The sequence below is a fragment of the Euprymna scolopes genome, chromosome 5, assembly GCF_053919585.1.
Source record: "Euprymna scolopes isolate OS-2025 chromosome 5, ASM5391958v1, whole genome shotgun sequence".
NCBI classification, from domain to species: domain Eukaryota; kingdom Metazoa; phylum Mollusca; class Cephalopoda; order Sepiida; family Sepiolidae; genus Euprymna; species Euprymna scolopes.
Window position 1 is genome coordinate 30,828,780 of NC_136486.1, and position 13,479 is coordinate 30,842,258.

The window sequence follows — 13,479 nt, forward strand, 5'->3', positions numbered from 1 at the left end:
CATCAGTTTCTACATCATTTGGACATGTCTTGTTCGCATACTTTCCGAGGAGAACTAAACTGAACCCACTCCTGTTTCTCCGGCTCGAAAACATGACGTTATCATATCCTCATATCGTTCGACTATTTTCTGTCTATCATGAGCTATTGCCCATGCCTTGTCACCCATCTTTCATTCAATCCTGAGAACGGTTCGCCTTTGCATGTGTGTTAATTTTTGTTTACCACAATACAAGATATCCATAGTTCTCACATCATAAAATGATATTATTGCTATGAAATGTAGCGGTGATCTGAGATTTTGTCATCATTGTAAAATTCTGTCCCGGCGTTAACTATCAGGTAGAGGCAGAGAGCTGATAAGAAGATAACTGTATTTTTCTATTTAGTGATTTAATTCGATGTATGTTTGATGAATCCAGAATTTTTAGCTATTAAATAAAGTTTTTTTTCTTTCATAAATATATTTCTTATAGAAATAACAGAAAAAAATACACTTTTTTTTTTCTTTTTTAATGACGCTTTTGAAGTGGAAACCTGATCCTCAAGGTCTTTTGTTTTTTTTTAACAAGGGTGTCACCACTTCTCATGACCTGAAAGTCACTCGAGGATAAGGGTTAATGAATATAAGGTGGTAGTTTAGTAATCGTTAATAGTGTAGATTGGGTAGATTTGGATTATTTAAGGGGACATATCAACAAGAACTTGTTAACATTGGACTTGAAGGGCACTATATTGTAATCTGCAGAGAAGCAGGTCAGCAAAAGAGTGTCCCAAAGTCAGGTAGTTCTAGGAAATACGCTTTGTTCATGGAATTTGTGTTTAGATTTAGCAACAGTTAGAGAGTGGGGAAAATTGTTGATAGAGGTTGTAGCTAGTCGAGTGATTTTTTGTGAAAGTTTGACAAGGGGGGGCATAGATTGCAGCTCACTTTTTTCTTTTTTTTAGTTAAAGATGCAAGGGCTCGTGGCGTAACGGATAAAGCACAGGTATACAATTGTGAATTGAGACTTCTACACACTCATGACTGCCGGAATCAGAGTATGCTACCCACCTGGATTAAATAAAGATTTCTGTTTGAAATTTCATGCAGATTTCAAAGTTCAACAGAACGATTCCGAAGTTTGACAAGATATACTTGAAGAAGGTTTATGGCGGTTTTGTTTACCAGTTATGGGAAGGCAGTCGTTAGTTTTTAAAGATGTGTTCACAACAGGTTTTTGGCGGTTTTACATTGGGATGATTTGTAAGTAAGGAGATATTTTGGGGATGAGCCAGATTCAAAGAAATATTTTCAGTGAAAAAGATTTGCAGGTTTTATATTCAAATGTGAGAAAACGAGAGACATTGTCATACGGTAAACAAAACAAAACAATGAGTTAAAAAGGCATTCACAAATATATGTTTAAAATGGAAGGTTTACAGCAATAGGAAAACAGAATGTTCTTAAATATTTTTAGAGTTTTTTTTTTTAAACAAGGGACTTCATTAGCTGAGACATGAGAGAAAGTTCGGATCGATTAATTAAGAGCCGTGAGTTTTAGGAGTCAGAAAAACCGTATTCAAAGCTTCTTTGCTCAATTTAATAAATATAATTTATTAAATTGAGCAGAGAAGTTCATAAGAGTTCATTTTTATTTGTTTTTTGCATCATGTTTGGAGTTCAGTGGAAAATATTGGAATATTTCAATGAATAAGGTTTATATAGTTTTGCAGACGATAATAAGTCAATGAGTTGTGAGTGTGTCTATGTGTTCGTTAATGTTAGTATGCACGTGACTGGAGAGAGATATTGCAGAAATGGGTATACAGAGTGGCGCATCCAGCAACACTGATTCATAGACTCGGGGCAATTGGGTTCAACTGGTTTATTGAAAGAAAACCTGTCCCTTTTAAAGTGTTTAGATGGCTCCCACAAAGATCATTTCAAATAAATTCAGATAGTTTTCTGATTGGTCCAAAATAGAATTATTTGTTTTATTTAATATAATGTATGATGCGTAGAAATAAGCGTAGAACACGTTTATACATTTTGTATATCGATGTGTAAACATCGACGTTGCAGGTCAAAGGTTACATTGGTCGAAACGTTGTTAAAATAAGACTCAAGAACAGTAGTTTGAATCATCCAAATAATGCACAAAAGCATGAGTTCTTATTTTTACCATGTAAACAAGCACTTCAGCTCATCTATATTATCTTTCACTTTGCTTATCTGTCCGCTCCACTTTTTCTTAGACACTACTGGGCCAATCTAGCTGAAATTTTTTATGGACATATTATTACATTATACTAAGGTGCAGCAAACTAACTGTTATAATATCCTTCAATGTCACAGTAGGGATTAATAGTGATTAGTATTTAACGAAAAAATGAGCACAAATTTAATCATATCCAACCATGAATTTGGCATAAAGCATGCATTAGTGTAGTTTGATATGTATTGATTTGCATATCAATAAGGCTTCTCCCCCCCACCCCCACCCAAAAAAAAGACGTTTTAAAAAACCTGAAGTCGAGAGGGCTAGAGGAGTCGAGTTCTTGGAACCGAGCTGAGTAGGATGGACCATAGCAAGTAGTGTGAACACTGACAAGAATCCTTTTTTTAACTAACAGTTCAGCCCGGCTTTACTTGGGCCCTATGTACTGTTCATAACTTTATGTGTGTATATATATATATATATATATATATATATATATATATATATATATATATATATTAATAAGTGTGACTCATGTCCAAGTAACCTACATCTAAAATTTAAGTGTTTAGTTTGGTAAAGTCTGCAAAGGTCAACTCTTTCAACTTTGACCTCTTGGCAGCCAAATTTTCGCTCAAAACCTGATTAAAAAGCTTGCTGCATGTCTAAATAGTCTTTATGTAAAATTTTAAATGTTTACACACAAAATTGGCTGAATAGTTTTTGAACTTTGACCCCTTAACAGACAAATTTTCGGCCAAAAACCGATTAAAAAGCTTGTCTTATGTCTGAATACACTTTATGTAAAATTTCAAATGTTTAGATTAAAAATAGGCTTAGTAATTTGATAGAGACCACAAAGGTCAAATTTTAAAAAAATCTGACCCCAATTTTGACCCCTTTGGGCTCAAATCAAATTAAAAATTTTGACCCCTTTGGGCTCAAATCAAATTAAAAAGTTTGATCCATGTCCAAGTAACCTACATCCAGGTCTTTAGACCCAAAATTGGCGGAGGAGTTTTGGTAGAGTTTTCAAAATTGGAGGAGGGGTTTGGCGGAGTTTTCAAAGGTCAAATTGTTTAACTTTGCCAGCCAAATTTCTGGCCGAAAACCGATTAAAAAGATTTTCCCAAATCTCAATACCCCTTATGTCAAATCTCGAGTCCATAGAATGAAAATTGACAGAGTAGTTTGGTAGGGAAATGTAAACACACACACACACACACACACACACACAATTTCACTTTTATAGATATATAGATTACTAAAAGTTCTATAACTTTTGCCGATTTTTAAATTCAAGTAGATTAATAATTCTTTAAAAAGAAATAATGTTTATGCCATATGAGTTGGGTGATATTGTGGTGTTGCAGAATTTCCCATCTAGAAAACATTTATTTTTTTTAGTTCTCAAACGTCATCCATTGTCACATTGTGTGGAAACATTTTTATTTAGCGTCCAAATTCCGTCCATTCAAAATCATGAATTTCTTTTCAAGCTCTAAAAATACGGAGCAAAGAAGAAAAACATTTCCTGTTCACCAAATAGGCGCCATTTTTGTTTGGAATTTTCTCTGGCATTTAGCCACGGTTTCTACATTCTACATTTCAGTTCTTGTAAGAAATCCATTTTTCATTGCCAGTGACAATCTTGTCATCCAAAGATAACCTTTGTACCAGTTTTCTAGTCAAAGAATTATTAAGAATTGTAAATGGCATTCAATTACAGACTTGCTTATCTGACAAGTAAGCGTCATACATTTTTAGCTATGGAAGGCTCTAATATTTTTAACATGCATAGGCAACATGAATAAGAACAAATACATTGAGGACATTGCCAATGCTGCTGCAAAGAAAGTGACAGCTCTCTACTATACTAGAAAATTACTCAGACCAGAGAGTATTCTATGAACTTTTAAAGCAACAATTCACTCATGCATAAAGTATTGTTGCCACATCTGGGCTGGTGTATTTACAACTAGTGTCTCTTAGACAGAGTTCAAAACATTGTCACAAATCTAATGGGTCTCTCGCTATCAGCCAAGCTCCAATCTCAGTCCTATCGCTGCAGTATTGCCCCCCTGCCTTTACAAGCAATTTAATGGAATGTGCACTGATGAACACATAGCATATGTGACCTCTTGACTTACATACTTCTGATTAACTCGACAAGCAGCAAAATCACACCTCTTCACTGTACAGGTCCTTAGATGCCGAAAAGCCTTCAACTCTAATAGTTTCTTCCCTCGGACTACTAGACTTCAGAATTCCCTTTCTGTTTCCTGCTCCCATGAGTATATTGCCCTGCACAAGTTTAAATGTAATGTGAACAGACATCTCGCTACTCAACTCCTCACAGTTCTGTTAAACATGATCCTAAATAGTAGCCCCTTACATTCCACGAGGTAATATGCCTTGTTTGGGATGGAAAAAAAATATATATATATAATTATTATAAAGCCATATTCCTGTCTGTCTGTTTGTTTGATTATTTGTTTCTTTGTTCACAATGACATCATAGCATTATATATATATATATATATATATATATATATATATATATATATATATCCCCGAAACATTGCTTCATGATAAACAACGGATGATCCCTTTAAGAACATTGGTATGTTCATTGTTCATGTAAGTAAACTATTCAGCGATACGGGAGATTAATTGACTTATTGACAAAATAATGTTCCAACGAAGAACAACTTCTTTAATAGTTTTAAAGGTTTTAAAAAAACTTTCGAGACATATATATATACTAGTAAAAGTACCCGTCGTTGACTGGGTTTAAAAACAGCCTACAGAAAATGGACTCTGATTTATGAAAGTATAATAGGTTATGAAAAGGAAGGGTTGTAAAGAGATAGCTTCGAATTTGGCGGTATCAAAACCAAAGGAAAATATGATGAAAGTAAAAATAAAATAGATAAACCCCATAATTTATTATACCATACCTGTTCACACTGAAACACTTATCACAATATTCTATGGATCTCTATTAAAAAACCTTGTTAAACTTTGTGACATATTTCCATTCTATGGAGGTCAGCTGCGAATGAACACCCCATAATTTTATTATACCATATTTCTTCAAACTGGAACATAATTATCAAAGTATACTTACGCAGATAGATATGAAAAGTCTTTATTAAAGTTTGTGCATATTTCCATTCTATGGAGGCCAGGCGCGAACGCAGACCCCACAATTTTATTATACCATCCCTATTTTAGTTAAAACATACTTATCAAAGTATTCTTATGAACATCTATATCAAAAACACTTGTAAACGTTTTTTTTTATTTTTAAATTTTTTATTTCCATACTTTGTGGACCAGGTACATACGCAGACCCCACAATTTTAATGAATCATCATTATGCCAGATCAAACATACCCATTCCTGTGTCTCGATACATCTTCTATCATTATATGTAATCAATTTTTTAAAATAGTCAACCATATAGGAGTCTATACGTGACGAGACACACAGCCGTTCAGCTTTATATTATAGATATATATATAGCGTTATGACAGATAACGGTATATATGACATAGCATATACGTTCCGCCCTGGCAATACCGTGGGTGTATATAGCTGGTATATATATAAAATCAATGTTTTTGTGTTGCACACATGTATATGTTTGTAACCATGCATAAGATTTTATATTTAGTCACATGCCTGCAAATAGCAGGAGTGAAAAATATTTAACTAATAAAAGAGAAACCATATAAGCTATGAGAAATATCTCTGGTTTGGGTTTGGCCACTCAGAATTTGATTTATCACCTTGAAAAAAAGTAGTGTTGTGCAGGTACGATGTTCCCTGTTGTCGCTGTATCCCACTCAGTCTTCTAAATTTAATGGGCACCTAGATTACGGAACCCCTAAACAGTAGGGTTTTTTAAAGTTCATAAATAAGGTTGACCATTATCTTCAGGTGGATAACTGTGTAGTCTCTACCACAAAGAATCGGAATATGTATATGCAATAGTAGATGGGTAGGGGACAGTTCGTTGTCTGTGAGACACAGAGAAAGTCTGTTTGGTTTTCTAAGATCTGACAGCCAGTTGGTTTTTCGTGGCATTGGGTAGATGACCACTGACAAGAATGATGTCTATCCGGTTGTGGGTAAAACTTTGAATAACTAAGGACCTGTAAACCAAAATTCAGGTTAACTTTTTTTTATTATAGTTTTTTCACCCCAAACAAGGCACAGTGTTGTTAAATCATAAGGAGTTACTAATTGGGATCACATCTGCATGTATGGAGATGGGCAGCAAGATGTCTGTTCAGATAACACTTGAACTTCTGCATGTCAGTACAGTCAGGAAAGTAGGTGTCTGGGAGGGAATTCCAAAGTCTAACAGTTCGAGAAAAGAAGGTATCTGAATAGAAGGCTTTACAGCATCTAGGGATCTCTAGAGTGCAGGGGTGGGATTTTGCTGCTTCTCTGTTTTTTTCGGGGATATTTATATCGAATGGATGTACTGGTGCTTTGAGCTTGTCTGTGCACTTACCATTAAAGTACTTGTGAAACATGCACAAGTATGCCATAAGACCAACAGAGTTAAATAAGGATATCAAGGATAAGAAAGGTTTCTGTCTGACAATGATCTGTGTCTGTTTCTCTGAATGAAACATCTTTAGTGAGAATTTAAGTTTACTCACTATTTCAGCAATTAGGTGAGTGAGTTCAGTCCACACTACTATTTTAAATTCGAGTAGGAGAGATTGATTCATATCTTTTTCAAAAGAGTATTATGAAAGTTCATGTAATATCTTTGTTACATCTTGAACGAGTTAGCTCTTTTCAACAGTGATTAATCCACTACCACTACAGACTGATTCCGTTAGTTCAAAGAAAAAAAGTTAGTTATAAGTGATTCGCCATCTATAATATAAATCTCACCTGTCTGTTTAAATGTATGTATGTATGTATGTATGTATGTGCGTATGTATGTATCTATGTATGTATGCCTAAAACTTTCAACAGAGGCGACGGATTTTCACGAGATCGGGATAGTTCTGCAGCTCGAACCTTCGGACGACAAATATCCAAAAATTGGCTAAAACATTAATTCCGTCGCTCTCAACTAGGCACTTTTTTAAAAGGAGGGGTCGCTTTTTTCGCCGATATTTTCGAAAGCCATCCCCTTTTTTTGATTGACTAGCCTTAATTTAGATCTTCGCCACTTCCAGTTTGGTGATGGACGCAATGGCAAAGACGTCACGTTTTTTTGTTTTTTTTTCATGTCCTTTTTTCCTTCATGGTACAGGTTCGAGTCTGCCTGCATTCTACCACTTTATTTATTTTTCTTTTGCTCAACACACACCTCCAAACACCCGGGCAACGAGGCTAATAACTAATAAAGACCTGGTTGGTTTTAAATCGGAAATGTGGATTCTTTAAGAGTGTTTGGAGGAGATTCTTCATGGCACCGTCTGTGGATCGTCTTCATAGTTTTTCAAAAGAATATTATGAAAGTAACTGAAAGATCCTCATTTGCATCTTGTCAAACTTTATAATCTACAAGCATTTCAGCCCGGCGTTGCTCGGGTGTTTGGAGGTGTATGTTGAGCAAAAAACAAACAAAAAAAAAACAGCGGCCAATTTTTTAAACTTTGACCCCTATTATGACCCTTAACATTTATTGTTTTGAACTCAATCAAGTTATTAAGTTAGATCCATGTCCAAGGAATCTATATCTAAAATTTCAAGTGTTTAGACCCAAAACTGTCGGCGGAGTTTGGTAAAGTTCTCAAAGGTCAAATCGTTGAACTTTGACCCCTTAACAGCCAAATTTCTGGCCGAAAACCGATTACAAATATTTTGCCAAATCTCAATACCCTGTATATCAAATTTCGAGTCTGTTGACTGAAAATTGACAGAGTTATTGCGTAGGGAAATGTACACAGACAGACACACACACAGACACTTTCACTTTTATAGATATATAGATTAATCTATATAGAATTTCGAACTGAATACTTAACTGGGTAGGATAGATTGTTCTCGTGTTATATAGTCCCTAAATCAACGTATGTTATAGAGTGCAGTACCAACATGACGTATGTTGTACATACACTGAATGGGCATAATGCCGTATATATGTGACGAATCGTTCATCTGAATGAGTGTACGTGTCACTAAATGTTTATGGTGGTTCTTCACTAATTGACCCCTAGCTTATCGTGTTGCAGTCAATTAACTATTTTCTTTAACCCTTTTCACCCTGTCATGATCGTTTGTAGTGTCTTTTTTAGTGTGTGTGTGTGTGTTGACATATAACACGGATACATAAACGACGACATACCTGGTTCTGCTGCTGCCTTTTTGGTGACCTCTACAGTCAAGGGGTGGGATTTTGCTGCCAGTCAGATTGCTCGTTTTTTTTTTTTTTTTTTTTTTTACTGGAGTAAGTTATGTTGTACGTGCCCAAGTGCATCAAGTCCTTTGGGGCCCATTTCCTTAAAATACTCGTTAAACAAGCAGAGTGACGTAACACTGTGGCGATGGGACAGGAGCTTAAGTTCGATAGACAGTGTGTGATCTGTTGAGTGAAAGGCTCTTTTTTTGAGATTATCTAAAAGGGACATACCAGTGATTGATTGGCCAACCCAAATGTGGCAAACGTAGTTCAAGCCTGGGTAACTTTTTACAGATGTAGGATGCTGGCATTGTTATATAATGGAGTACCAAAATGAAATATGAATGGATATACTGTGTATGTATGTGACGAATGGTTCATCTGAATGAGTATATGTGCCATTAAATGTTTATGGTGGTTCTTCACTAATTGAACCCTAGCTTATTGTGTTGCAGTCAAGATGTGTTTTCTTTGCAGTGTCTCTTTTAGTGTGTGTGTGTGTGTGTGTGTGTGTGTGTGTGTGTGTGTGGACATATAACACGAATACATAAACAACGACATACCTGATTCTGCTACTGCCTTTTTGGAAGGTTTCTTCGATCCTCTTGAGGGATTTGATTCTCTTGACAAGAAGACACATGCGATTAACTCAAGACGATGAGTTGTTTTTTTTTATAGTTGTTTATTCGCTCCCAGGCATTACGTCTAGCAGAGGAGAGATCGACGATCTTTACTTGGGTGGCTCGGTCTTACACGTTCCACGTCTGAGACACTCCCCACCTTTTGGAGAGGAGACCCCTTTCTGATCATCTTCTTCTGTTGACGTCCTTAATCCAACTCCTCTATTTTCCCAGCTAACCTGATCATGTGACAACCACGTCCTTCCGGGTCAGCTATCAGACACTCTTCCGGTTCAACTTGTCCAATTTAGAGTTTTTACAGGTTCATCAAACATCTCTAAACAATAAATAACTTCCAATATATACTATTTTAACAATATCACTTGGTAGATAGATAAATGGATAAATAGATAGATAGACAGATAGGTATATGGATAATACACATAGATATATAGATAGATCAGCAGACAGATAAATAACAAATAATTTCTTGTGTTCCACAACAACTTATTCCGTCAGCCATAACCAAATAAAAGACTTAGACTTAAGTAATTTTAATGCAGGAAGACATCTTTACCTAAATTATGCCATTATTAATTTCCTCTTTGAATTCATACTTCGAGCACATATATATATATATATATATATATATATATATATACATGGTGAGAGAGAGAGACGCGCACACACACACACACACACACACACACACACACACACACACACACACACACACACACACACACACACACAGAGAAGGTTTCCTTAACAACAATTAGTCTTACTCATTTGTTTTAAAAAAGAAAAAAAGCAGTTTTAAACATTCCAGGCATGCTATTTAATTATGTTGTTTGTTTCTGCATCTAGGTGCATACATTTCCATTCATATCACATTTGAGCTTTAAGTCATATGTCAGCTGAAAACGACACTCTGACACTCTGATCAGGGTGAGATAACTTAAGACCTCCAAAATGCAACAGTAATAGTAAGAATCCTCCTCCAAATTAACATTTCATGTAGTTAACATGTTAAATCCATTATGCAAAAGTTGTACAATGCAAGTAGTTCTTCAATACCAGAGTTTACCTATTTGCTATGCCTCCCCACGGGACAGAGAGTGTAGATCCGTTTATGAATACCATAGGAAAATATTAGCATAATACTTTAAAGTTGATTAAAATATCAACTTTAACGCTAAAATCCCTATTTACCTGCCTTCTCATAGTTAGACACAAGGTCAATTTTAAAAATAGGGAAAATACAGCTCCCCAAAAGCTCTCACTCTGGATTGATACGAAAAATAAACATTGCCTCAGTCTAGGAGGATTTCTCCTTCACTGACAAGTATAAACGATGCTACACAAAAGGCGACGGATTTAAGTTTGATGGTGACGTCATCTTATCTCCTTCAAGAATATACACATTTCCTAGATAATGATAAAGGGTACATTCCCACACTATCTATCTATCTATCTCATTGTCTGGTCGGGCTCCTTGCCCAGACCAATGTGACTCTCTCTCTCTCTCTCCCCAGATTTCCCTGTCTTCCATCAGCTGCTTCAGATTTTCAGGATCACAGTTAGCGTCACTGCAATTTGCTGGATGTACGTAGATCTCGGTCATCCTATGCTCGTGTGTCAGTGGCGTGGAGTCCACAGTAATACATTTCTCACCAGCTCTTGCTTGCTCCTCTGGCCGTGATCGGCAAATTGTAGACCACTCTCTGATGGTAGTAGATATGGCAGATAAAGTTGCTGCTTCGTGGTATGATTTTGCCAAGATATATTTAACACTGTTTGTGGGTGTATGTGCTGTCTAGCTTTCTTTCCAGTCTTTTGATGAGTGTCGAGGTTGTAGCACTGTAAACAAGGACAGACTCTACCACTGTTCTGAAGAACTGCCTTTTCTGTTTGTCAGTTAGCCTTAGAAGTCCATACTGACCGCAGCCCATGCTTTTGAGATGCGAATTCTGATATTCCCATACAAAACGTTGGAAAAAAACCATATCTCAATATAATGAAGTTATTGAGGGTGTAGAGATACCATTTGAGCACAGGATGAGGTAGGTGCAAGTGTGATTGCAAGAATTAGTATTGGATGAAGTAAGTTCAAGGAATTCTGTCATTACTAACCAGCAGATTGTAACGACTGTCGACCAAGGGAAAAATCTATCTAGTATGTGATGATATATGGAAGTGAAACCTGGCTAGTAAGGGTTGAGGACATGTGTTGCATGACAAGAAATGATATGAGAATGATACAATGAATGTGTAACGTGAAACTTAAAGACAAGCTTAGTTCTAATGATCTCAGAGGAAGATTGAATCTGTACCTTTTTTTTTTTACAAAGATGTCACCACTTATCAAGGCCTGAAGCCACTCGAAGATAACGGTTAATGAGTGTACAGTAGTCAATGGGACAATATCATTGCAATCGTTAGTAGTGGAAATTTGGTAATTTGTATTACTTATGGGGACGGCTCATCAAGAACTTGTTTATATTGGACTTGAAGACAATCATATTGTATTCAGCTGGAAAGCAGGATAACGGAACAGAGTTCCACAGACGTACAGTTCTAAGAAAGAAGGTTTGTTCATGGAATCTATGTTTAGGCTTAGGCATAGATAAAGAGCAAGGAAAATTATTGATAGTGGTTTCAGATGGACGAGTGCTTTTCATGAAAGTTTGGTAAGGGTCGACCATAGATTGGAGCTCAGACAAGCACTTGCCATGAAAATAATGATAGAGCAGAGACAGGCTCACAACGTCTCTTCTGTGGAAAGAGGTTGCAGGGAAGAGAAAAGAGCATCATTTTACTAAGTTACGAAGTCTATTTTAAACTTTGTCAAGACAGAATAATGTGCTCCTAGCAGCTCCTGTTCAAATGTGGCAACAATACTCTATCCTAGGACGTAGTTGCGTCTTATAAAGGTAGAGAATTGCATCGGCAGTGATATCTACTGGAGCATTAGAATGATCCCACCATTTTTCCAGTGTCCTTGGCAATAGGTTTGATGTATGTAGGGAGATGTGTGCAGAAGAGAAGATTGGATAGTATGGTTAAGTTGAAAGAATGAATGAGCTCTTGAGTTAAGAAATGTAGAACAGTTAAGCAGGTACAATTCACAGGGAAAAACTAAGGAAAACACAAGAGGAAATGACAAAAATGAACGTAAGAAAAAGAGGGATAAATAAAGACCTGGTCAGAGATATATTAGTTTTGAAGTCAATTTCTTAAAGCCATCCGATGCATGCCAGCATGTAAAACAGACTTAAAACCAAAGATAAGGATCATGATGACCATGATAATGAAAGATAAAATATAGGTATGGAAATATAAGAGAGTGAAAGGAGACTTCGATGGTATAGTCACATTGAAAGAATAAATTATAGTTCTTGTAGATGTAAAACAGTTGAGGTGGCAAGTTTGGTTCACAGGAAAAAGCCAAGGAAAACACAGTATGTAAAATAGATGTTAAACTGATGATGATGATGCAATATTCTTTATATAAAAAAAAGTATGATTAAAAAATTGGAAGGTTTTATTTTAGGAACTGATCAATCAGATTGAAGCCACATTCTGCTAGCAATCAATCAGAAACTGGAATTGCTCCATAAAAATATTGAATCTTTTAGCATTCCTGCAAATAATTTTTTCGAGTTGACATGAGAAAGATCTTTGCTCTTTGCTTCTTTGACTTCTATAAAGCAGCAACCCCACCAAAAAACTCTTTTTCACCTTTAGGACTTACAGAGAATAGCTTCCGATCGGAAACTCTTTTGAAATTAAACATGGCTTTCAATTCAAAAGATGATGAGGATGATGCTGCTGATGATGAGGAGGAAGATGAAGCAATAATGTCAGACAAAACATAGATATGGAAATATAAGAGTGTGAAAATTGTTATTTTGTTGTTTCGGGTTTATTCAAACTAAAAGAATTCTATTTATGAAAGAGCTGATAAAAAACAAATAACATTCCTAAAATCATGTCAAGGCTGTTTTTTTGTTCCACCGCTGCCAAAATAGGTATGCAAAAAAAAACAAAAACAAAAAATCTTTCAAGAAAGAAGAGTCCAATTACATCAGTTTCTGGAAGCTTTTTATCTTAAGAATCCAAGATTGCATCTCAGATGATAACCCTTGATCTTTGACAAAAATTCATTTCTACATTTATCTTGATGCTTTATTTTTATTTTTTTTCTCTCCTTCATTCCAGTTTCATGAAACTGGATCCAGTAACAATGCGTTAATACTGCTGCCATCGCTAGCAGCAGATTC